The sequence below is a fragment of the Giraffa tippelskirchi genome, chromosome 1, assembly GCF_054371585.1.
Source record: "Giraffa tippelskirchi isolate mGirTip1 chromosome 1, T2T-mGirTip1v1.2.pri, whole genome shotgun sequence".
Taxonomy (NCBI): Eukaryota; Metazoa; Chordata; class Mammalia; order Artiodactyla; family Giraffidae; genus Giraffa; species Giraffa tippelskirchi.
The window spans coordinates 86,977,990-87,002,383 of NC_137275.1; the positions used below are offsets into that span (position 1 = coordinate 86,977,990).

The 24,394-nt window shown below is 36.2% G+C and overlaps 1 protein-coding gene and 1 pseudogene across 2 annotated transcripts in view; both read left to right on the forward strand.

Annotated features, from left to right (window-relative positions):
• The window catches only part of BANK1 (B cell scaffold protein with ankyrin repeats 1), a 320,374-nt gene that overhangs the window by 47,153 nt on the left and 248,827 nt on the right, over positions 1 to 24,394 (forward strand). The window lies entirely within an intron of this gene.
• On the forward strand, positions 23,000 to 24,340 carry LOC145538754 (cyclic AMP-dependent transcription factor ATF-4 pseudogene; annotated as a pseudogene).

Here is a 24,394-nt window from a genome sequence, read left to right on the forward strand (position 1 = left end):
AGTACCTCTCCATTTTGAACTCTTCTAAAAAATTTTAGGGGCAGGAAAACTTCAAAAGACAATTTACAAAGCCAGCATTACCTTGACACTGAAACCAGACAATGACACCACAAAAAAAGAGAAAATTACAGGCCAATATCCTTAATGAATACGGATGCAAAAATCATCAACAAAACATTAGCAAAATTAATACAACAATACATTAAAAGGATGATACACCATGATCAAGAGGGATTTATTCCAGAAATGCAAAGATGGTATAATATCTGTCTGGTCCAATATCCAAATTATTCAACATGACGCATTACATTAACAAAATGAAGGATAAAATTTATATGATCATTTCAATAGGTGGAGAAAAAACATTTGACAAAGTTCAAAATATACATATGATAAAAATTCTAAACAAAATGTGTTGAGAGAGAGCATACCTCAATATAATAAAGCTCATACATGATAAACTTTTAGTAACATCACACTCAACAGTGAAAATCTGAACCCTTTCCCTCTAAGATTAGGAACAAGATAAAGTGGACTCTCTTGCCACTTTTATTCAACATAGTTTTGGAAATTCTAGCCTCAGATTTAGGCAGGAAAAAGAAAAGTTATTCAAATAAGAAAAGGAGAAGTAAAACTGTCACCATTTGCTGATCACATAACGCTGTATGTAGAAAACCCTAAAAACTCCACCAAAAAACTGCTGCTGCTGCTGCTGCTGCTAAGTTGCTTCAGTCGTGTCCGATTCTGTGCGACCCCATAGACGGCAGCCCACCAGGCTCCGCCGTCCCTGGGATTCTCCAGGCAAGAATACTGCTAGAACTAATTAATTAATTCAGTAAATTTCCAAGATATGAAATCAACATACATATATCTGTGGTGTTTCTATACACTAATAAATAAATGTCAGAAAGAAAAATTAAGAAAACCATCCCATTTAAAATTTCATCATAAGAATTAAATACTCAATATTTTAAATTTAACCAAGGAGGTGAAAGACCTGTACACTGAAAACTGTAAGACACTAATGAAGAAAATTAAGGAGACACAAATATATGAAACTATGTTCTTTACTTATGGATTGAAATAATTAATTTCATAAAAATGTCTGTACTACCCAAAGCAATCTACAGATGCATTACTGTCCCTATCAAAGTACCAAATGATATATTTCACAGAACTAGAACAAGTAATTCTAAAATTTGGATGGAGCCGCTAAACATTCCAGATAGTTCAAACAATATTGAGAAAGAAAAACAAAGCTAGACATATTACACTTGCTGACATCAAACTATATTACAAAGCTCTAATAATAAAGTCAGTATGGTTCTGGCTCAAAATAAGCACAGATCAATAAAACAGAATTGAGACCTCAGAAATAAACCTACATGTATATGGACAGTTAATTTTCGGTAAGGAGCAAAGAGCATCCAATGGAGAAAGGATAGGTGGCTCGGTGGTGAAGAATACATCTGCCAAAGTAGGAGACGCGGGTTTGATCCCTGAGTTGGGAAGATCCTCTGGAGTAGGACCTGGCAACCCACTCCAGTATTTTTGCCTGGTAAAATCCCATGGACAGAGGAGCCTGGACAGCTACAGTTCGTGGTGTCACAAAGAGTCAGACACGACTGAGTGACTGAGCACACAGGTAGTAGATAGTAGCATTGCACAATGTTCAATTGTCAGAATTTTGAATTGTGAGATGATATGCAAGAAAATATCCCTGCTAGGAAATATTTAGGAGTAATGGGGCATGATGTCAACTGGCATGCATATGCACAACACACACATACATGTAGACAGATACATCTGTTTACAAAGATGTATATATGTGTATGTGTGTGTGTGTGTGTATAATTATTGGCTAAATATCCTGAGTTATCTACTATACATATCTGTAGTTCTAAGAGATGAAAAAAAGCAAAGTAACCATATTCTAAGAGATGAACAAAGGTAAGCACATTCTAAGAGATGCTGCTAAGTCGCTTCAGTCGTGTCCGACTCTGTGTGACCCCATAGACGGCAGCCCACCAGGCTCCGCCATCCCTGGGATTCTCCAGGCAAGAATACTGGAGTGGGTTGCCATTTCCTTCTCCAGTGCATGAAAGGGAAAAGTGAAAGTGAAGTCGCTCAGTCGTGTCCGACTCCTAGCGACCCCATGGACTGCAGCCTACCAGGCTCCTCCATCCATGGGATTTTCCAGGCAAGAGTACTGGAGTAGGGTGCCATTGCCTTCTCTTCTAAGAGATGAATAAAAAGCAAAGTAAACTGATAGTTGTGCATCTTTGAGAGGTGGTGGCTTTTGAAGGAGGACATAGTTTAGTGCATGCACTGTGAAGCTAGACCTAACTACCCTGTAGGTAGCATTCATAGAGCTTCCACATGTCTATTTTGTATGTAATAATATAGCATTTTACTGCCATTCTTACTGTGGGATGGGGTTGGGTAAGTCATCTGGCATGAAAAGTCATGTTTCCTCTGTATTGTTTACTGACTTTTTTCTTCTACATAATGTTTTAGCCCTTTATGTCAAATACCATGTCTTATGTCTTATACTCTGGCTTGTTGTATGCTGTGTCTTAGAAAAATTGAGTAGTTCAAAACCATAAAATGATGTTTAGGAATCATAAATTCACGTTGAGTTTCTTCCCAGATATTCTGCGTAAGGTAAATGTTTACAGGAGAAACTTACTATTGTCAATTAAGCAGATATTAAATAAATGTATTTCCCACAGAAACCCTATTACATGCCTCTGAGCCCAGGATAGTAGGCATAGGGAAGAGCTGACTTAATAATACTGTCCACCTGATATTATTGTGATAATTCAATTATTTAATACATTTACAGTGCTTATAAGAGCTCCTGGCAAAGAGTCTATGCTCAATAAACATCAGCTAGTTTCATTACTTTTCTGTGTATTGATTAAATGAGAGGAAGAAAGAAAGGAAGGGAGGGAGGGAGAAATAGAGGGAAAAATACAAAAGTAGAGAGGGGAAATAAGGGAGAAGGAGAGGGGAGGCCACATCTGAGAGTGGGGGAGAGAGGCAGGGGCTCTAGGACTGCAAATAGAGGCCAAGGTGTTATTGACTGGGCTAGAAAGAGAGATCAGAGATGTGAATGAAAAGTTCAAGGCTGAAAGAGTGTCAAGGAAAGAAGTGAGTCAAATATCACGTAAACAGTAAAAATCTAGGAGAGGTTAGAGTTCAGGAAACAGGAAAACAGGTGGGAATTGAAGTAGAAAAAAGCAGGAAAAGAATTGATTTAAGTCACTAAGGCTGATAACAAAAAATAGCTTCATTTATTTTGGAATTTACACCTGCTCCTTGGGTGGCCCCAAGCCAATCAGCAGGTAAGGGCCTGAAGGCTTTGGACTAGCTCAGAAAAAAATACCTTCAGGGAATAGAAAGGAGGAGATCTGAGAGTTTCTGTCTCTGTAGCTTGTAAAATAACAGCATGATTTTCTCCCTAGATACACGTGGTAAATTTGGACAAAAGGATAAGTACGCTAAAAGCAAGCAGGAATTCTGTTTTCTCGTGGTTCTAGTTGTTCATTTCCACAATTTGATGTGTTTGGGCTTTCTCTAATATGATGAATGAATTAGAAGCACACTCCTGATTTCTTAAGTGTTTGTAGTTTCCAAAGTTTATTTATTTATTTATTAGGTAAGAAGTTACAAATGTTAAATTAAGTGTACTGGTTTTATGAAGTAAAGGGAATCTTTTCAAATTGTTTCATTAAGTGAAGGGACCCTTCCTACATTGATCCAACTTTGTGTACTAGCAAGAGGAATAAATGCACATCATTATTCTCTGTGGCTCTCTCTCCATCCCTACCAGACTGTTCAGAGTGTGCAGAGGGGGCTGGCCAGAATGAGAGATTCCTGGCTCCTTCTAGTTCCAATGAGTAGAATCTCTGGAAGTGAGTCATGAAAGAACAAGTAGCAGCAGCCATAGAAATAAACATTAAATGAGTTCCCCTATGGCTAGTGTACTCTGAAGCTTAAGAACCACTGATCTGAACTAATTGTCTAATGAATATAATCTTTATTGGTGGATAATTAAGCATCACTCAAAGAATTAGAAGTAGTGGCTTTGTGAAATTTAAATCAATATCTCTTCTCTGTTGTTTGAAACAGTTGGAATGCACCTCAATTTATCTATCAATTGTATTGTCCACATATTAATAAATAGTGACTACTTATACAAGTTTTGGGTTTGGGTTTTGTTTAATTAATGCAGTTACAAATGTTATTCTATGAATATTATTTTGTACAAGTCTGCTGGTCCACAAGTTTTAGTGTGGGGCCATATGTCCTCAAAGAAAGTTGTGCTCATAGGATTTATGCATGTAAAAAGTAATGCAAATTGTCTCCCCAGGGCAATTGTACCAACTTACCTGATAGAAATGTAAGTTCTCAATGCTTCCCCATCCTCTTCAATACTTGGTACACTCAGAGTTTTTAATTCTCGATTTAATGAATGTGAAAGTGTATTTCATCATAGATTTAACTTGCATATCCTGGTTACTAATTAGCATTTTCTCATATATTTGCACATGCGTATATTCATAGATTTCAATCTCTAATTTTGTCCTATGAAATGCTTCTTAATGTCTTTTATTCATTTTGTCTTTTAGTTTATTGGATACTTTAAAAATATTTGGTTATATAGTTTACAAATATCTCCTCAGAGTTTGAGTTTGGGATTTTTAAGTTTTTAACTTTCTGATAGTTTTGATAAACAAACTTACTACAGTTAAGTGTATCACTATTTTTCTTTTAGCTTACTATTTATCACATCCTGTCTAAGAAATCTTTACCTCTTAGGTCATATAGATATCTTCTGAAAACTGGAAACTTTTGACTTTCTCATTAAATCTGACATCCGTCTCCATCTGGAATTAATTCTGTGTGCAATGTGAGGTTGGACGCCAGATTATTTTTTCCATTATGAATTAATTATCTGTTCTTTGAATGTTTCAGTTGAATATATTTAAGGGTTCTGCAGTCATTTAAGTTTTCTATTTGAGTCATTTTTGTTGTTTTATTTTTCTGAGAATTTGCTGATTTCACTGTTTTCAAAGTTTGCCATTATAAAATTGTTCATAACAATCCTTTATTTTTAAGTATCTGCTCTATATAAAATTGTGTACTCTCTTTATTTCTGAGATAATTTATCAATGTTTGTCTCCTTTTCTTTTATATCAATTCATCTTCCCAAAAGCTTGTCAATTTCATTTTCCTTTCAAAGGAAAGGAAAATTCTTTTAAATTTAAAAATTTTTTTCTATTTTGTATTTTTCTATTTTAGTTATTTTTACATTATACATAATATTTCTTTTTTCTATTTCATTCAGTTTTAAAAATACTTAGCTCATAGATATGTAATCTTTATATTTTTCCTTTCTACGAAGACATTTAAGGCTATAATTTCTCTTCAAGTACTTCTTTATTTATACCCAACAGGTTCTCATAATGCTTTCCATTATTATTCAGTCCCATATGTTTTCTAATCTTATTTTGATTTATTTAGAAGTATTATAAACAGAAGTGAAAGTGAAGTTGCTCAGTCGTGTCAGACTCTTTGTGACCCCATGGGCTATAGCCTACCAGACTCCGCTGTCCATGGGATTTTCCAGGCAAGGGCACTGGAGTGGGGTGCCATTTCCTTCTCCAGGTTATCTTCCCAACCCAGGGATCGAACCCAGGTCTCCCACATTGCAGGCAGACACTTTACCGTCTGAGCCACCAGGGAAGCGAAAAACAGAAATATGAGCTTTAATTTATTGGTACTTTTTCTGTTAGAGGATAACAGAACAACAGAACAGTTTCTGTTGCTTTACCATGTGCTGGTTTCTGCCATTCAGCATCAACTGGTCATAAGTATACATACGTCCTGTCCTGCCTGAACCCCCTTCCCACTTCCCCCGCTCCATTCCACCCCTCTAGGTTGTCACAAAGCACGGAGTTGAACTCCCTGTGTTATACAGCAACTTTCTACTAGCTCTTTATTTTACATATGGTAATGTGTATATTTCAGTGCTATTCTCTCAATTCATGTCCCCCTCCCTCCTTCACCTTCTGTGTCCGCAAGTTTAATTTGTCTTCTGTCATTCACTTCTAAATTGTGTCGTCAGAGAATGTGGTCTCTATTATTTAGGTAGTTTTAAATTTATTGAGTTCTATTTAGGGTCTTGTATTTGACTACTTTTCTAGAAAAATCCATGTGTGCTTGAAAAGAAAGCTTATGTCTGTATTTGGTATGCACTGTAATTTATGGCCATTAGACCAAACTTGTTATCTATATGGCATAACTTTTACATTCTTTTATTTTGAGCTATCTTTATATATGTGCTCTATCTTTATATACTCAGTGTATATTTGATAAATGGTGCCTAGCTGGATTTTAAAAACTCAGTGTTAGAATCATAGTCTTTTAATATATAATAATAAATTTATATTGATTTTAATATCTGATGCATATGGATTCAACTTTACCATCTTATTTATTGCTTTCATTTTGTTCCATTTTTTTAATGTTTCTCTTTCCTTTCATCTTTTTTTACCTGCTTTTGGCTTGAGTCCCTCTCATTTTATTTGCATGCTACTTTATTCTTTCATAATATTCTAGGAATTTCTAGATATATACTTAACAAGTAAATTATTAATAATTACTTTTAGCTATTAACTGTTATATTTATTATCTTTGCACTGAAAAATAAAAGCACCATTTATAATGTTTTAACTGTAATCATCTCCTTTCCAACTTTTCAGGATGATTATTCTTTCTTAGTTTTTCCACATTTTTGATGTTTATAGAATCAATATTTGTTTAACTTAAACTATTAATTTATAATTTTCTTTGTATGCCATTCTTTCTTGCATCTTAAACTCTCTCCCTATCATTTTTTCCTCCCATGAAGTATATCTTTAAAGATTGTCTTTAGTGAGCTCTGTTGGTAATAAACCATCTCAGTTTCAATTTCTGCAAAAATGTCAGATTTGCATCATTGTTGAAGATAGTCTCACTGGATAGAGAAGTTCAGTTATTTTTTGTCAGTCCTTGAAAATATTATTCTACTGTCGTTTCACATCCATTTTGCTGTTGAGAAGTTGGCTACTTAACAGCCATTTGTCTGTTTTCAGTCTATTTTTCTCAATAACCAACTGTTAAGATCTTCTTGTTGTATGAATTTCTTCAGTTTTATACTGATGTGTCTAGATATTACCTTTTTAATTTATCCTGTGTGTAATTATTTGAGCTTCTTAGATCTGAGATTCCCTGTCTTTTCATAATCTGATAAAGCATTGATACCTTTGAGCGTCTTCCCTCTTCTCTGTTCTTCCAGTTATCTCCTGCAACCTGATTAAGCACATGTATGACCTTCTTATTCTCTGTGTATCTCTTTCACACCTGCCCTCTCTTTGTTCCTCCTGTTTCTTTTTACTTAATTTCTTCCGAGTTTTCTTTTGGATAACAGATTCTTCAGCTTTTCTCAGCTGCCTTTGAATCTTCATTGAGTTTTTAATTTCAGTTATCACATGCAATTAGATTTTTCATTTCTTAGAGTTCCATTTGGGTGTTTGACCAAAGCCGGGCCCATCTTAATGTCTTTGATTTCTTTACAACCTCATTTTCTTTTTAAAATGTCTTTAATTATATTGACACTTATTTATATTTTTTCTGAAAATAGTAATATGTGGATTGCTGGCCTTATTCCTTAAGACTTTTGTTCTTTCAATATTTTTTTCATTGTAACTGATATAACATGGAACTCTATATAACTCCACTGAGGCCTGATTTTAATGTATTTTGCTTAAAAAAAAAAAAAAGAAAAGAAAAGAGATTTAAGTCTGCTTCTGCCAGGAAGTTGAATTTCCGCCTGGGATTACTTTAAACTAAATTTTTGGCTTGCAGTTTTTTGGCAGTTTTTAAGGTTGGCCCTGTGTAGGTCCAACAATCAAGTGAATGCTCTTAGTTCAGGAAATCTCAAGAAATATTTTTACTTTTCTGTTTCACCCAGAACAAGGCTGAAAAAGAAGACTGAGCATCTCAACTTATGAGAAGATTCCCTTTCTTTGCTCATGCCTTGATTTTTGTCACCTTTGCAATGAGTATGGTGTTCCTTAGAATCTAGGACCACCAAGGATGGGCAGAAAAACTCAGAGGAAATATGGGTTCCAATGTATTCCCTCAACACTATAAATCTGTGCTTATATATTGCTCTGGCTTCTGAGAAATTTTCTTATGTGACATTCAGCCATTCATGAATGAAATATTATTATTATTTGTAGTATTTTAGATTTCCTATACAGAGATTGATAGAGATTGAATCTTTAATCTGTTATATCTCTGTAAATAGATTGCTTGAAACACTATTTAAAATTGAAAAAAAGTTATTAGCTACAAGTATAACAAGGAGTGTGAACAATTACAAATTTCAACTAATTAAGATTTCTAGCATGCATCTTGAGACATGTCCTCCAGGAATATTTGAACCAAATACCTAAAATTGCTTTTTTTCCTTTGGTTTACCCTTACAAATTTCATTTTCATTGTCCAAATCCACCCATTAAATAAAAAATCTGTAAAGGTTCAGTGAATTAATAGAGAGAAAATTTTAGACATTCGATATAAGAGGAAAAAATGTTTTTAGTGATTCTAAAATGCCGCAAATAAAAATTCTTTCGAACAATTCCAGTAAAACAGGAAGTTGTACTTAAATATGTGAGATAAGGATGACTTAGAAACAGTTGAGATTTAGTCAGTTTTCAAAATAAACCATACAGGTTTTTTTAACTGAAAAGAAAAAAAAAATGACTGTGTTCTACTTTTCCCATCATATGTCAGTTAACAAAGATAATAAGTAGGCACATGTCATTATAGAAAAGATGTCATTTAACTAATTTTCATGTTTCGTTGGCATATATGATACTATATTAGGTAGTTGAATTCAGAGTCATATCAAAGAAGAAACTAATTTTTATCATGGACTTCAAGATGTAAGAAAACTTGCTGGTTTATGTTAATAACAATAGCATGTTAGAAATAAATTTGTTATGGTAATTAATTAAATTGAAACATTTGAATTATGCTTCCTGTGCAAATTCCTACCCTGGGGATACCTTTTGTGGGGACTTCTTTTGTTAGAAACTACGATGTTCTGTATTCCCAGTAATAAACCCCCTGGAAAGGATGTCCATATAAACTGTGCTTCTATATGCTGGCCTTTGGTCAGATGTGGTTAGGGGAAAAGTGGCACAAAATCTAGTTTTGGCTTTACTGGTTTTCTTTCTTCTAATGCCTTCTCCTTCAATTTAGTGAGTCATAAAGTGGTTCAGACAGGAGAAGCCATATTATGAAATAAATGTACAGCTAAAAAAGAATGTTTTAGACAAACCCATAAACTCTTATATTACAAACAGGTTACATAACTAGTAACAGTGCAGTTCATTACCTCAGTCTACTACAACTTTTCAGTTAATTGCAATGGTTAGCAAATGTAAACCTTTTATAGGGTTTTTGTAGGGTGATTGTTGTTCAGCCATTTAAACATTCCATCCAGATCATTTCTGATCAGCTGTATTGTTGCATAGTTGCTTACTAGCTTAGAAAGAAAGACTTTGAGTAACTCTTGTCTAGTCACATATTTTTAATAATGTCTGTTATTCACAAATGTAGTGTCACAAAGATGACTTGCTGCTGCTGCTGCTGCGAAGTCGCTTCAGTCGTGTCCGACTCTGTGCGACCCCATAGACGGCAGCCCACCAGGGCTCAATTACTTGTTTTCATTTATTTAAACTCTCCCATTCAGGGAGTATGCTTCCCTGGTAGCTCAGACAGTAAAGCGTCTGCCTGCAATGCAGGAGACCTGGGTTTGATCCCTGGGTCGGGAAGATCCCCTGGAGAAGGAAATGACAACCTACTCCAGTACTCTTGCCTGGAAAATTCCATGGATGGAGGAGCCTGGTAGGCTACAATCCGTGGGATCACAAAGAGTCAGACACGACTGAGCAACTTCACTGGTGGTGGACGTTTAGGGAGTATGGACTTAGGCTAGGGCTAATCTGTTTCACTGAGAACACACCATGTAGCTTTGAGTGACAATAATTCATGTGTCGTTTTTGTGTAATGAGGCTAGAAACACAGACTGAACTAGATGCAGTCTGAACAGCTTTCTCATGTTTTCTCTCGTGGAGTTTGAATTTTAACTGCTTGGGACTATTTTCAAATTCCTTTCAATTGTTGTTAACATATTATCAGGCTAAGGTGCTAGAAGGGTTATTCTGGCAGTGTGGTGTACAAGTAATGGCTACCTTACTGGGCAAGAGGATACTACAGTGGTACAGGACAAAAATGATGAGTGGCTGAATTAAGGAATTAATGGAGAGATGGATCCAAGAGGACAAGTTAGAAAGCTACTTAAAGGATAAAATAATACATCTTAAGGACAAATTGGATGTATGGACATTTGAGCGACAGTAGGAAGGTGAGGGTATCGCTCAGATTTCTGTCTTTGGCCCTTGTGGCTCTCCCCAAGTGGGGCTTAGAACATTTTCTCTTATGTATAATATGATTATTAAACATTTATTTCTCAAGAAACTTTATATTCTTAAAAACATTTGATAATCCCAAAGAGCTTTTATGTTAGTTAAATTTATTGATTTTTATTATGTCAGAAATTAAAATGTAGAATTAAGAATCTGATTCATTTTAAAATAGTAAATTCACTCCTGATAAACATAAATAACATTTCTATGTAAAAGAGATGTATTTTTAAAAACAAAAAATTAGTGAGAGAAGTGGTATTGGTTTACATTCTTGCAGAACTCTAATGTCTAGTGTAATAGAAGTCAGTTAGATTATCATGTTGGCTTTGGCAACAAGTGATAGTTTCTTAAAGCTTAGCTGCAATGTGGCATCTAAAAATGTATCAGTGGACTTTTTGTATTCTGCTAAATATACTCAGTTTTCTGACCTGTCTTGCACTTTTAATGTCTCTTCTACCCATGCATGATTTTACAACATTATACCTTGGTCATGTAGAAAATATTGATTTACTTAGATACAGATCTTCTAAATATTGATGTATTTCATTATAGAGCATCCCCCAATCACATTCATTAATATCATCATTGATCTAATCAGAAAAGTATTATGTATTGGGAAGGTCTCAAGCTCATGGTTTGGATATAAGATTTTTAATGTTCTATTTTTTGCTCAAAGTACAATTTTTTGCTCAATGTACAAAATTTCTACTTGTTGACAAACATTGTCAACGAGTTTTCCTTGAAATGACAACTTCATTTGCTTTCAAGAAAATGTCTGCCAGTGGTCAAATCTGAATAACCATAGTTTATCTGTTAGTTTTTCTTTTCTTTTAAGTACAACTGTTGTTTCATTGGGAAGTAGGGGGAGCCTATTGACTATTTTCCACAGCAAGTCAAAGAATTGCATGGACACTTGTCCCTGAGATGATTACTAAACTTCAGTATGTGGCAGAAGTGTAGTATATGCATTTTGCCATGTAGACTTTTAAAAAGACATTTACTGAGCTTTCTCTTTCTCGCCAAGTGGGGTAATTATGATCCAGTACAGCTAAACAAAATAGACAGTATATATGAAGCAACCATTTTCAGGTACTGGACATGAGGCCATTCAGGAATGTCAGCACTGAGAGGGCAGACAGTTAGGTTAGTCCTGCAATTGTCCCAGCTTACTACCTGGAGAGAGTTTCCAGGCCACCAGAGGGGAAAGGGTGACCCAGGTGGAGTCATTGGTTTCCCAGAGTTCTGGAGATGGAGTACCAGAGGCTGAGGCATCGTGAGTTCACCAGGCACAGTGATGAAGCAGAGAGACGCTGCGCAGAGAGGAGCTATGGAGAACTCCAGAGGATTGTTCATCTTCAGCTGAATACCAAACAAAACATGCCAGCAAGGAAACTACTCAAAACCAAAGAAAAAAACCAAAGAAAGAACCATCCTGAGGGAGCAGAGGAACCTCTCAGGAGTTCACTCAGACATGGGAATAGTTTGTATATCCACCTCCAAGAGTGGAAAAAACCTTATAGCTCAAGAAACGTCTGGGAGGATACTTAGCAAAGTATCGCCTGGCCAGTGAGGGCAAAATCAGCCCTAAATGAAAAACAGTTTTGGTCATGCATAACAAAATTTAAAAGCAGATCTTGAAATATTAAACTGTTATCAAGTAATGTAGCTGCATCCTAGAACAAAGTTCAAGTATATTTGTAGGGATATAGCACCCATGATAAAGACTGTAATGTCCAACAGCAAACAAAAATTCTCCAGCTTTCCAGAAAGCAGGGAAACTTACATGTAATCAATAGAGAAATCAATCATAAAAGACTTGTATCTGGAATATATGGAGAACTCTCAAATCACAATAATAAGAAAACAACCCAATGAAAAAACTGGGCAAAAGATTTAAGTAGATACTTGACCAAAAGAGATATCTGGATTTCAAGCAAGCACATAAAAAGATGCTCAAAGTCATTAATCATTGTGGCACAAACTACACAACTATTTTCCAAAGTGGTTATACTATTTTACATTCCCACAAGCAGTGTTGAGGGTTCCAGTTGCTCATCACCCTTACTGACACTTGGTCAGTCTTTCAATTTCAGCCATTCCAATGGTTGGGTAGTGGTATCTTATTGTGTGTTTTTTTCTTATATGAAATTAATGTTTATTTTAAGCACAAGTGCATGGTGGCTAATTGCACAGTTTGGTGCCACTGCCCTTATTATTCATGCTTGGGCAACATTTGTCTTACTGTCTATTACTTTTGCCCCAACATAGACAAACTACATCTTAGTATTATTATGAAAATTGTTTTGACCTCATGGACCCTTTGAATCACTGTCTAGTCTGCACTTTCCCCCTAGACTTCACATTGTTTATATATGTTACACCTTCAGATCTTATTTAAAAGCATAACTACTACCCATAGCACCTCAGGAATATCACAGAGCCCTCTCTTTCTCCCACATTCAGTGAACTTCTCTGCCTTAGAAATGTCTCTGCTTTCCCATTGCCCATTCCCATCAGCCTGGATCATCATCCTCTCTTTTACATCTGCTGCTGGCAGCCTGTCTCCTCAGTCTTTCTAGAATTCACACTTGATTGTGGGGCTCTACATTACCTACAGAATAAAGTCAGAATGCCTTAGAGTAGCTGACAAGGCTGCTGAAAATCATATATTAGGTAACTTTTAAAAAATTAGTAGCATGGTTTAAAACATCTACACTGCTTGTCCTCTAGTTTAGACAATAATTAATTCTAACAGTAAATGTATAATGATAATAGTACTTTTAGGACAAAGGCCAATAGAACTGTTTTTGTAGTTCCAGAATGTATTAAAGTTTGAAAACTTATTAGCTGCCAACCTTTAGATTCAGAGATTGGATATCTGCTTTTATGCTTTCTCCAAGAAGCTAATAGTTCATTATAAGTTCAGAATTCCAATTAAAATGATGGATTGTTTAAAAAGAACACTACTCAAAAAGTCTGAATTATAAATGTGAGTTCAGGTATGTGATGTTCTACATACACAAGGGTTTTATTTTGTCCCAAAGAGCTTCTGTGACTTGCATGATTTAATAAAGTTGCTGAAATTATTTTTGGAGACTGCAAAGACTAAGGTTTCAAGGTGTTTTCCTCAATTTATGGTCCATATTGGACTTTTCTTTGAAGAAATTAATCTTTTTAATTTTAATCAATTTATCATTTTGAATTCTATTTTTCATTTTTTAATTATATTTTATTTTGTTTTCTAATTATTATTTTTTGTCATTCTTATATACATATTGAAGAATGAAACTCAAACACCAAATTGTGAGTAGAAGCTTATTAGTCATAGACACTAGAGTATAATTGTAAGTTATTTATTGCTAATAAAATAAGACAAAGGCATTTGGTCAGGGTATTTTCACCTGTATTGGTAATGGCTTTTTGAACACTGGGTAGCTTTTTGCATGTGTGTGTGCCAAGTTGCTTCAGTCGTGTCCAACTCTTTGGAACCCTGTGGACTGTAGCCCGCCAGGTTCCTCTGTCCATAGGATTCTCTAGGCAAGAATACTGGAATGGGTTGCTGTGCCCTCCTCCAAGTGACCTTCCCAACCCAGAGATCAAACCCATGTCTCTTATGTCTCTTGCATTGGCAGGCAGGTTCTTTACCACTAGCACCTCCTGAGTAGCTTTATACTGTATTCGTATTATGAATGTAGTGCCTCCTATTCCAGATTTCTGCCACCTCCCTTTTTGTATCAAAACTAAGGTGTGCCGTTCCATATTCTTCAGGATCATTACTTTGCTAACTACATAATAGCTAGCTTATGCCATTCCTTGCTGCTCCGAAATATCGTATCCCCTCTTAGTTGATTTTCTCTTCACTTTTTCTAAAAACTGCTCTTCTTTTTCATGTTCAGCTCTTCATGGGAAATAGTCATCTGCTTATTGACAGCACCATTCAAAGGCCTCTCTGAATATTAACTGTAGTGTTTAAAGGAAGAAACTATGTAAAGAGCCCATGAAAAAGCAAAATACCACTGTTTCTTATTGAATAAAATATCTAGCTCTGAAATCTATGTCAACACAGTAAATATCCTGAAGCCTATGTATCTCAGATCCATAGAACTCCATTCTCAAGTGATGACAGAGACACCCTCATCAAATTTGAAAGGAAATATTACATATGAGTTGTGTTTGACTTAAACACCCCTTCCTCTAGCTGGTAACCAACCATTTACTAGTTGCAATAATTATTTTTCTATACAGACAATTTAAACTTTATTTTCTTAACATCAGTGACATTTTCTCATTCACACTGAGGTTTATTCTGCAAGATAATAAAACATAAGATCATATCAGATCAACAAACAGCTTGATACAAAGTGGTACCTTTAACACTGATTTACCATATGTTTATATTTCACATAGCAAATAGAGCAAGAGGCCCTTATATTTTAATTTTTAATTCTTCACTGAGAAACACAATAGACAGTTTATATTATATTGAGTAAAGATTTTAAAAGTCAGACGTTTTATGTTACTACCAAACAGGAATTCGCTTACACTCATATATTTAGGATTTATAATTTTCACTTTAACTTTGCATGAGACATTTCAAATTACTTTTTACTAATGTCTTAATATTCCTGAATATTGAAAGAGTTTATTTTTTTAATTCCCATTTACAAATTGCATAATAGCAGAGTTGGAATTACATTTGTTCCCAGGAACTATATCTATCCATTAAATTTTTATGGTTGTACCTCTTACTAGGCAATTGTGAGTTTCTTTTGAATTGTAATAGGAATGTTGGGGACAAGTGGAAATCTACACAGTTCTTACTCTTAAGTTCATCCTGTATCTGCATTTTTTTTAATCTTAATAGTATTGTAGTGCTAGAAAATGGATATAAATAATGCTCATTAATCTCTTTAATAGTTTCCCATATGAAGAAGCTTAGCTTTTATTCAACCTTTCCTTTTATTCAAGTACCTCAACAGGAATTCTCTTTGACTAACATTATGGTAATTTGGTAATTGAGAACATGAATTTTCAACTCCACTAAAATGCCTCCCAACACCCTAATAAATGCTCTATCATTCCTGTCTCTAGTCTGAAGCTTCTTAAGCACAGGGGATTTTCTCAATCATTATTCCATTAGTCACAATGATTAGAACCATACACAAATAATTTGCTTATTCAACTGGCCAAGTTATTTACAACTCATTGAAATTCTTTTAAAATATGAGAAAATATGATTTATATCTAATCTTTAATTGTCAGTCTTTCAAAGATGTTTAGCATTTAGAAAGAGCTTACAATTGGTGTTGTTTTCCTACTTTTTTTATTAGTAAAGATACTATATAATTTCAGATATTTAATTTTATAGTTTATGTGATCTTAAGTGTATGAAACCAACTTTGAATTATGGATTTTAAAATCCAAAGAAATATATTTTTAAAAATCTAAACTTTTTCTCTAATTATGAAAATAAGATATGCTCATTATAAAAATTCTGAATTGTATAGAAAATATGAAAGAAGCCAGCAAAAAGGTCACTCAGAATGACAATACCTTGAGGCAATCACTGTGAACATTTTGACAGTTTCATTCCAAAGATAAATTCTTATAAGGTAGAATACTAACTGTTTAATTGTTGAGACAGTAATTCCAAACATGTATGTAGAATCACTTTAAAACAAAATCATAGTTTATGTTAGAGAAAAAGACCAGAATGTCAAATTTTGGCTTTGGGTCTGGAATGATATGTCAAGTGTTCCAAGGAAAAATGAAAATCTCACCAAAATCAATGTCATACTGTAGTGAAAGATTCTAGTATGGAACAAATACCTCAAAACAAACAAAATATTAATGGTTGAAAGCATAGATTTAAATGGTAATGATAATCTTACTTACATACAATTGCACAAAATATTGATGTAGGGGGAAGCAAAAATAAGCCAAAAACAAATGAGCTATTAGAAAATGAAAGAAGATTTGAGTCAGTTCTAATGAGGTGGATGAAACTGGAGCCTATTATACAGAGTGAAGTAAGCCAGAAAGGAAAACACCAATAAAGTATACTAACGTATATATATGGAATTTAGAAAGATGGTAACAATGACTCTATATGCAAGACAGCAAAAGAGACACAGACGTAAAGAACAGTCTTTTGAACTCTATGGGAGAAGGCGAGAGTGGGATGATTTGAGAGAATAGCATTGAAACATATATATTATCATATGTGAAATAGATCACCAGTCCAGGTTCAATGCATGAGACAGGGTGCTCAGGGCTGGTGCACTGGGATGACCCTGAGGGATGGGATGGGGAGGGAGGTGAAAGGGGGGTTCAAGATGGGGAACACATGTACACCCATGGCTGATCCATGTCAATGTATGGCAAAAACCACTACAATATTGTAAAGTAATTAGCCTCCAATTAAAATAAATTAATTAATTTAAAAAAAAGAAAATGAAAGAAGATATAAATATATGATGGTGGTATAAATATATGATGAGGATTGATTTTCCTATAAAGGATTATTTTAAAAACCCTCTTTTTCTAAAGAAATCACAGACTCGTTCTAGAGTTCTAGAGTTAAAAGTGGTCTCAAATAATATCTTATCCAACATTGTCATTTGACAGATGAGACCTTGAGACATTAAATTGTTTATGCAGGACCCACAGTATCCATGTGGGGAGGAGTCTGGGAAAATCTACATTGAGTCCAGATGCTGGCTCCTCCCCTCTGAATTCCAGTTCTCCTATGGTGCTCGCGCTTGCATGAGGAAGCATATAACTTCACTTCCATTATTTGTTCTTGACTGATCCATTCTTTTATGCCTTACATTTTAAAAATACTTATTTTCTAATATTTAATGAATTTCTGTGAGTTACAAATTTCTACGTGTCAAGCACTGTTATAAGAACGTTATGCACATTTTTATTTAATTCACACAAAAAGTCTGGATACTAGTGCTATTGTGATTTTTAAGTAAAAACACAAGCATGGGAGGGTAGGCAACTAGGAAATGACAGAGCTGGAATGTGGATCAGATACATCTAGCACCCAATTTAAAATAAATAACTACCAAACAGATTTTTGTTTGATGTGTTAAAATTATTTTTAGGGTTCTTGGGAATACCAGCTCTTTTTTACCTTCTTAGATGTACAGATACTCTTAAGTCTAATCAGAGTGTTCTTAAAACCTGCTGCTGCTGCTGCTGCTGCTGCTAAGTCGCTTCAGTTGTGTCCGACTCTGTGTGACCCTATAGATGGCAGCCCACCAGGCTCCACCGTCCCTGGGATTCTCCAGGCAAGAACACTGGAGTGGGTTGCCATTTCCTTCTTCAATGCATGAAAGGGAAAAGTGAAAGTGAAGTTGCTCAGTCGTGTCCGACTCTCAGTGACCCCATGGACTGTAGCCTACCAGGCTCCTCCGTCCATGGGACCTTCCAGACAAGAGTACTGGAGTGGGGTGCCATTGCCTTCTCCTAGGTGGCAATAATTGGAGTGAGCTTTGCTGAGGAAATACTGTCACAGGCAGAATCCTTTTCTCTGTCACCTATAGTTTCAATTGTGGGAAGATTTTTAAGCTTTCATAAAGCAATTCCACATTCTATATTTAACAGAAGGGTCACACTTGAATGTATTTTACATCTTAGGCCCTGTGACTTAATTTACATGAACAAACTTGCAATATATTTTATTTGAAGACAATATTATATAGGCTTTCGAATTCAGTAACTTTCTTATGCTAAATGAACTTCAGAAAGTTTTCCCATCTGAAATAGTATAGCAGTACTTAAAAACTTAAGTAGATAAGTTTCTGAATATTCCACTTGAAACATTTTCATTTTAGGCATCATATTTCAAAATTGCAGCCAAGAAAATTATCTACTTTTCCTGTCTATCATCTTTCCAGTATACATATCATTTTTATTGGTCTCATTTCATTATTATGAGTTTTGTTTTCATGTTTCCTTGTCAATATTACTTCCCTATTTTGTGCTTTTCATGGCAAATACTCTATGATATTAAGTTAGATTTAACATAAAATGATACCCGAAAGTGTTCTTCTTCAACAGGATTTTAGTCATAAACCGATTATTCTGGTCTTCATGAATGTAGACACATTTTTCATATTAGCCTTTTTTTTTTTTTTTTTTTTAACATCTACGAGGGAAGTTTATTAGATACTCAATGCTCAGAGGGTCTTTACTGGAGACTGCTCACATAGGCACCCTCTGCCTAGCATGTACCAAAATTCCAGACTCCAGGAAGAGCTGTTCAGCATAAATTATGTTGTTTGTACAAAAATAGTTTAGGTACAGCAAGCCATTCCATTCTGAGAATGGTGGGGATCTTTCCAAAATCTTTTTTTTTTTTTATTTTTTTATTTTATACATTTATTTATTTTAGTTGGGGGCTAATTACTTTACAATATTGTAATAGTTTTTGCCATACATTGACATGAATCAGCCATGGGTTTACATGTGTTCCCCTTCCTGGACCCCCCACCCACCTCCCTCCCCATCCCATCCCTCTGGGTCATCCCATTGCCCCGGCCCTGAGCCCTTGTCTCATGCATCGAACATGGAATGGTGTTCTGTTTCACATACGATAATATACATGTTTCAATGCTATTCTCCCAGAACGTCCCACCCTCACCTTCTCCCTCAGAGTCCATAAAATTGTTCCATGCATCTGTGTCTCTTATTCTGTCTCGCATATAGGGTTATCGTTACCATCTTTCAAATTCCATATATATGCATTAGTATACTCTATTGGTGTTTTTCTTTCTGGCTTACTTCACTCTGTATAATGGGCTCCAGTTTCATCCATCTCAGTAGAACCGATTCAAATGTATTTTTTTTAATGGCTGAGTAATATTCCATTGTGTATATGTACCACAGCTTCCTTATCCATTCGTCTCCTGATGGACATCTAGGTTGCTTCCATGTCCTGGCTATTGTAAACAGTGCTGCGATGAACATTGGGGTAAACGTGTCTCTTTCAATTCTGGTTTCCTCGGTGTATATGCCCAGCAGTGGGATTGCTGGGTCATATGGCAGTTCTATTCCCAGTTTTTTAAGGAATCTCCACACTGTTCTCCATAGTGGCTGTACTAGTTTGCATTCCCACCAACAGTGTAAGAGGGTTCCCTTTTCTCCACACCCTCTCTCCAGCATTTATTGCTTGTAGACTTTTGGATAGCAGCCATTCTGACTGGTGTGAAATGATAACCTCATTGTGGTTTTGATTTGCATTTCTCTAATAATGAGTGATGTTGAGCATCTTTTCATGTGTTTATTAGCCATCTGTATGTCTTCTCTGGAGAAACGTCTGTTTAGTTCTTTGGCCCATTTTTTGATTGGGTCGTTTATTTTTCTGGAATTCAGCTGCAGAAGTTGCTTGTATATTTTTGAGATTAATTGTTTGTCTGTTGCTTCATTTGCTATTATTTTCTCCCATTCTGAAGGCTGTCTTTTCACCTTGCTTATAGTTTCCTTTGTTGTGCAGAAGCTTTTAATTTTAATTAGGTCCCATTTGTTTATTTTTGCTTTTATTTCCAATATTCTGGGAGGTGGGTCATGGAGGATCCTGCTGTGATTTATGTCGGAGAGTGTTTTGCCTATGTTTTCCTCTAGGAGTTTTATAGTTTCTGGTCTTAGGTTTAGATCTTTAATCCAGTTTGAGTTTATTTTTGTGTACGGTGTTAGGAAGTGTTCTAGTTTCATTCTTTTACAAGTGGTTGACCAGTTTTCCCAGCACCACTTGTTAAAGAGATTGTCTTTTCTCCATTGTATATTCTTGCCTCCTTTGTCAAAGATAAGGTGTCCATATGTGCGTGGGTTTATCTCTGGGCTTTCTATTTTGTTCCATTGATCTATATTTCTATCTTTGTGCCAGTACCATACTGTCTTGATGACTGTGGCTTTGTAGTAGAGCCTGAAGTCAGGCAGGTTGATTCCTCCAGTTCCATTCTTCTTCCTCAAGATTGCTTTGGCTATTCGAGGTTTCTTATATTTCCATACAAATTGTGAGATGATTTGTTCTAGTTCTGTGAAAAATACCATTGGTAGCTTGATAGGGATTGCATTGAATCTATAGATTGCTTTGGGTAGTATACTCATTTTCACTTTTGATCTCAAGGATATATTTTCATGCTGTTAATTAAAACATTAGAATCAAGCATTTTACCATTTTCCCTTTATTGATAACATTTATATATTAGTAATGCTTTTTTTCTCTACAATCCTGAAACATTTAGATATTAGGAGTACTTTTTCCATAATCCCCTAAATTAATATACTCTTTGTCTAATATGTTTCCCCAGCTCCCATGCAAGTCAGTACCATATCTGTGTAATTTATTTTTCCTCATTATTCAATTTGAATAATCTTCTTTGAATTATGTGTATTGGTTATAAGGCACAATTGCCTTATTTGGAATGCATTTTTTTTTTCCTTTGGCTTGGCTCAGTTTCCACTAAATAATGGTTTTAGCCAACCGACATTTATTGAACTTCTACTGTGTGGCAGGCTTTTGGTGGATACTTAGAGTTGAGGTAGAAACAAAGATCACCCAGCTTCTGCTATCAAGAGCTCACTAATGAAAGAGAAAGGAAAACAAATAATATGTAAATAATGTGATCCATGTGACACTTTTCTCTTTTTCTTTTTTTCTGACCACACCACACAGCTTGTGCGTCCTTAGTTGCCTGACCAGGGATTGAACTCGAGCTCTCAGCAGTGAAAACGTAAGAGTCCTAATCACTGGACTCCCAGGGAATTCCTGTATTTGACACTTTCTAATGAAGTATATAGTACAGAGCCACGATCATGGATAATTTGGAAAAAGTCTTCTACCAGGAGCAACCATTGATAGGAGTGTTGAAAATTAATTAGGAGGATAAATGAGACTAGGCACAGTAGGCAAAGGAAAAGAGCATACATGAATGAATTTGAAAGATGATGGTTATGTTCTGCTGCTGCTGCTAAGTCGCTTCAGTCGTGTCCGACTCTGTGCGACCCCATAGACGGCACCCCACCAGGCTCCGCCATCCCTGGGATTCTCCAGGCAAGAATACTGGAGTGGGTTGCCATTTCCTTCTCCAGTGCATGAAAGGGAAAAGTGAAAGTGAAGTCACTCAGTTGTGTCCGACTCTTAGCCACCCCATGGACTGTAGCCCACCAGGCTCCACCAGGCTCCTCCATCCATGGGATTTTCCAGGCAAGAGTACTGGAGTGGGGTGCCATTGCCTTCTCCGAATGGTTATGTTCAGGGACTGGGAGATTGGAATGGCTACAATGGGAGTAGAGCATCCTCACAAATGAATCAAACGAAGTGCTCATTAGGTTCTTCTTCACTCTTAACAGAAGCAGGCCTACTGATTACCGATGAGGCCAACTTGCTAAAGCGTTTTGTGTGTAAAACTGGGGACCAGCATGACGTATGTGGACAAGCCAGACTATACCTCTGTGGCCATAAGCAAAAGGTTTGGAGTTGGATGCTCCTGGATTGGAGTTCAGCTCTGTGAACTGTGGCAGTTTAACTTTTCAAAAACTCCATTTCTTTGTCAGTGAAGTGAGAAAATAATACTTGAGGACAATTGTGAGTATTAAATGTGATTATGTGTAAAAATCTCTACCTAGGTTGAAAAAAAACGTGAGAAGTGTTAGTTGCTCAGTCGTGTCCAACTCTTTGTGATCCTATGGACTCTAGTCCGCCAGGCTCTTTGGTATATGGAGTTCTCCAGGCAAGAATACTGGAGTGGGTTGCCATTTCCTTCTCCAGGAGAGCTTCGTGACCCAGGGATGGAACCAGTGTCTCCCACGTTGCAGAAATCTCTATCTAGGGTATTTGAGACTTAATCTGAACTCAATACATGTTACCTCTTGTTTTACCCCAACCTGAAAAGCTTCTTTTAGGATCTTATCTATCAATAAAGTGAGCCCCAGGAGAAACTTTCCTAGGCTTAAGTGCAGTCATCTTTCTTATTAGTATATCTCACTGAATAAAAGGGAAAAAAGAAAACCAAAACGTATTGCTTCCCTAAAAGTGTACAGAGGTGTATAGACTTCATTCAAGTTAAAAAAGATGATGCTTATATACACTATTTCTGAGAGAAAGAAAGTATCCTTTACAGGTTGCTTTTATGTGAAAGCAAGCAATTTCAAAGTCATTTTGTCTAGGCACATGAAAATGGAAAACTAAAACCTATAACACATGCTAAAATTATTTACACTTTATTTAATTTGGAAATTAAAATAAAATCCTCAGGTACAGAGTCCCTGGTATTTTGTGGAAATAGTCTTGGATATCAGTTTCAAATGTTGATTACTATTTAAAATGCATAAAATACTGGTGGACATTTTTTTAAAAAAAATACCAAGGACAGTCTGCTGTCCAAGTTCATGTTCTACTCTAGGTGATTGTAAAGAATTTGCAGATACTTGAAGGAAAAATGTCAGAACTGTATCTGCTCCTTCAAATCTAATTTGGACTGAGAAGAATCATCATTACCTACTGATAATGATTCCACATGTTTGGCACTATAAAAAGAGTCATTTTCTCTGGCAGTGAGAGTCAGTCCAACAACATACAAACCACCCCTGGGAATTCTTTCTAATATAAAGCATTCTTGTGAGATAATTCAGTGAGCAGCAAGACTGGTAAACATATACTCTCACACGTAAATAGCCCTTTCTTTGTAAATTAAGGATCCTAACTAGAACATCAATTTAATGTCAAGTGGAGTGTAATCTTATGTTATCATAGGAATTAATGCCTTAGACATTTTCACTGGAGTTTTGGGCCATATGTTGTTTTTAACGAGTTTGGAAATTGTGTGTCTTGGATTCTATGAGATTATTCTCATGGTTAATGGACTGTCATATGCAGGGGTTTAACTTTGGGTGGGATGCTGCTTGGAGACTCTGGGTTCCTGAGGTCTGACTAGCCCGTCCTCTTTGCTTTCTGTGTGTCCGTCTGTGCCCGACTCATTTTGGCCCCTTGAACTATAACCAACCAGACCCCTTCCTCTATCCCTGGGATTTCCCAGGCAAGAATAGTGGAGTGGGTTGCCATTTCTTCCTCCAGGGGATCTTCTGGACCCAGGGATTGAACCTGCATTTCCTGTATATCCTGCATTGGCAGGCAGATTCTTTACCACTGAGCCACCTGGGAAGCCCTGTCTTCAGCAGTAACTAGCTCTGTGGCTTTGGAAGTGTTCTCTCTGAAGGAGAGAGCAAGCCAGACTCCACCACTTACATTACTGTGATCCCTCAGTACATAAAGGAGGAGGATGCCCCCTCAGATGATAGTGGCATCTGTATGAGCCCTGACTTCTCTCTGGGCTCTCCCCAGCATAGCCCCTCCACCTCCAGGGGCTCTCCAAATAATAGCCTGCTATCTCCAGGTGCCCTCAGCGGTTCTTCCTGCCCCAAACCCTACCACCCTCCTGGAGAGAAGATGGTAGCAGCAAAAGTAAAGGGTGAGAAGCTAGACAAGAAGCTGAAGAAAATGGAGCAGAACAAGACAGCAGCCACTAGGTACCGCCAGAAGAGGTCAGAACAGGAGGCCCTCACTGGTGAATGTGAAGAGCTAGAAAAGAAGAATGAGGCTCTGAAAGAGAAGGCAGATTCCTTGGCCAAGGAGATCCAGTATCTTAAAGATCTGATAGAAGTGGTTCACAAGGCAAGGGAGAAGGAAAGGGTCCCCTAGTTAGGGTAGTCAGGAGTATGTGTGCTTGTATGTAGGAGGCTGAAGCTGTGTTTTAATAAATTATTTTGTAGTGGAAGAAAAAGGCTATTTCTTGCTCATAGCCTATTTTCCTCATTTGAAACATCGCCTCCCTCCC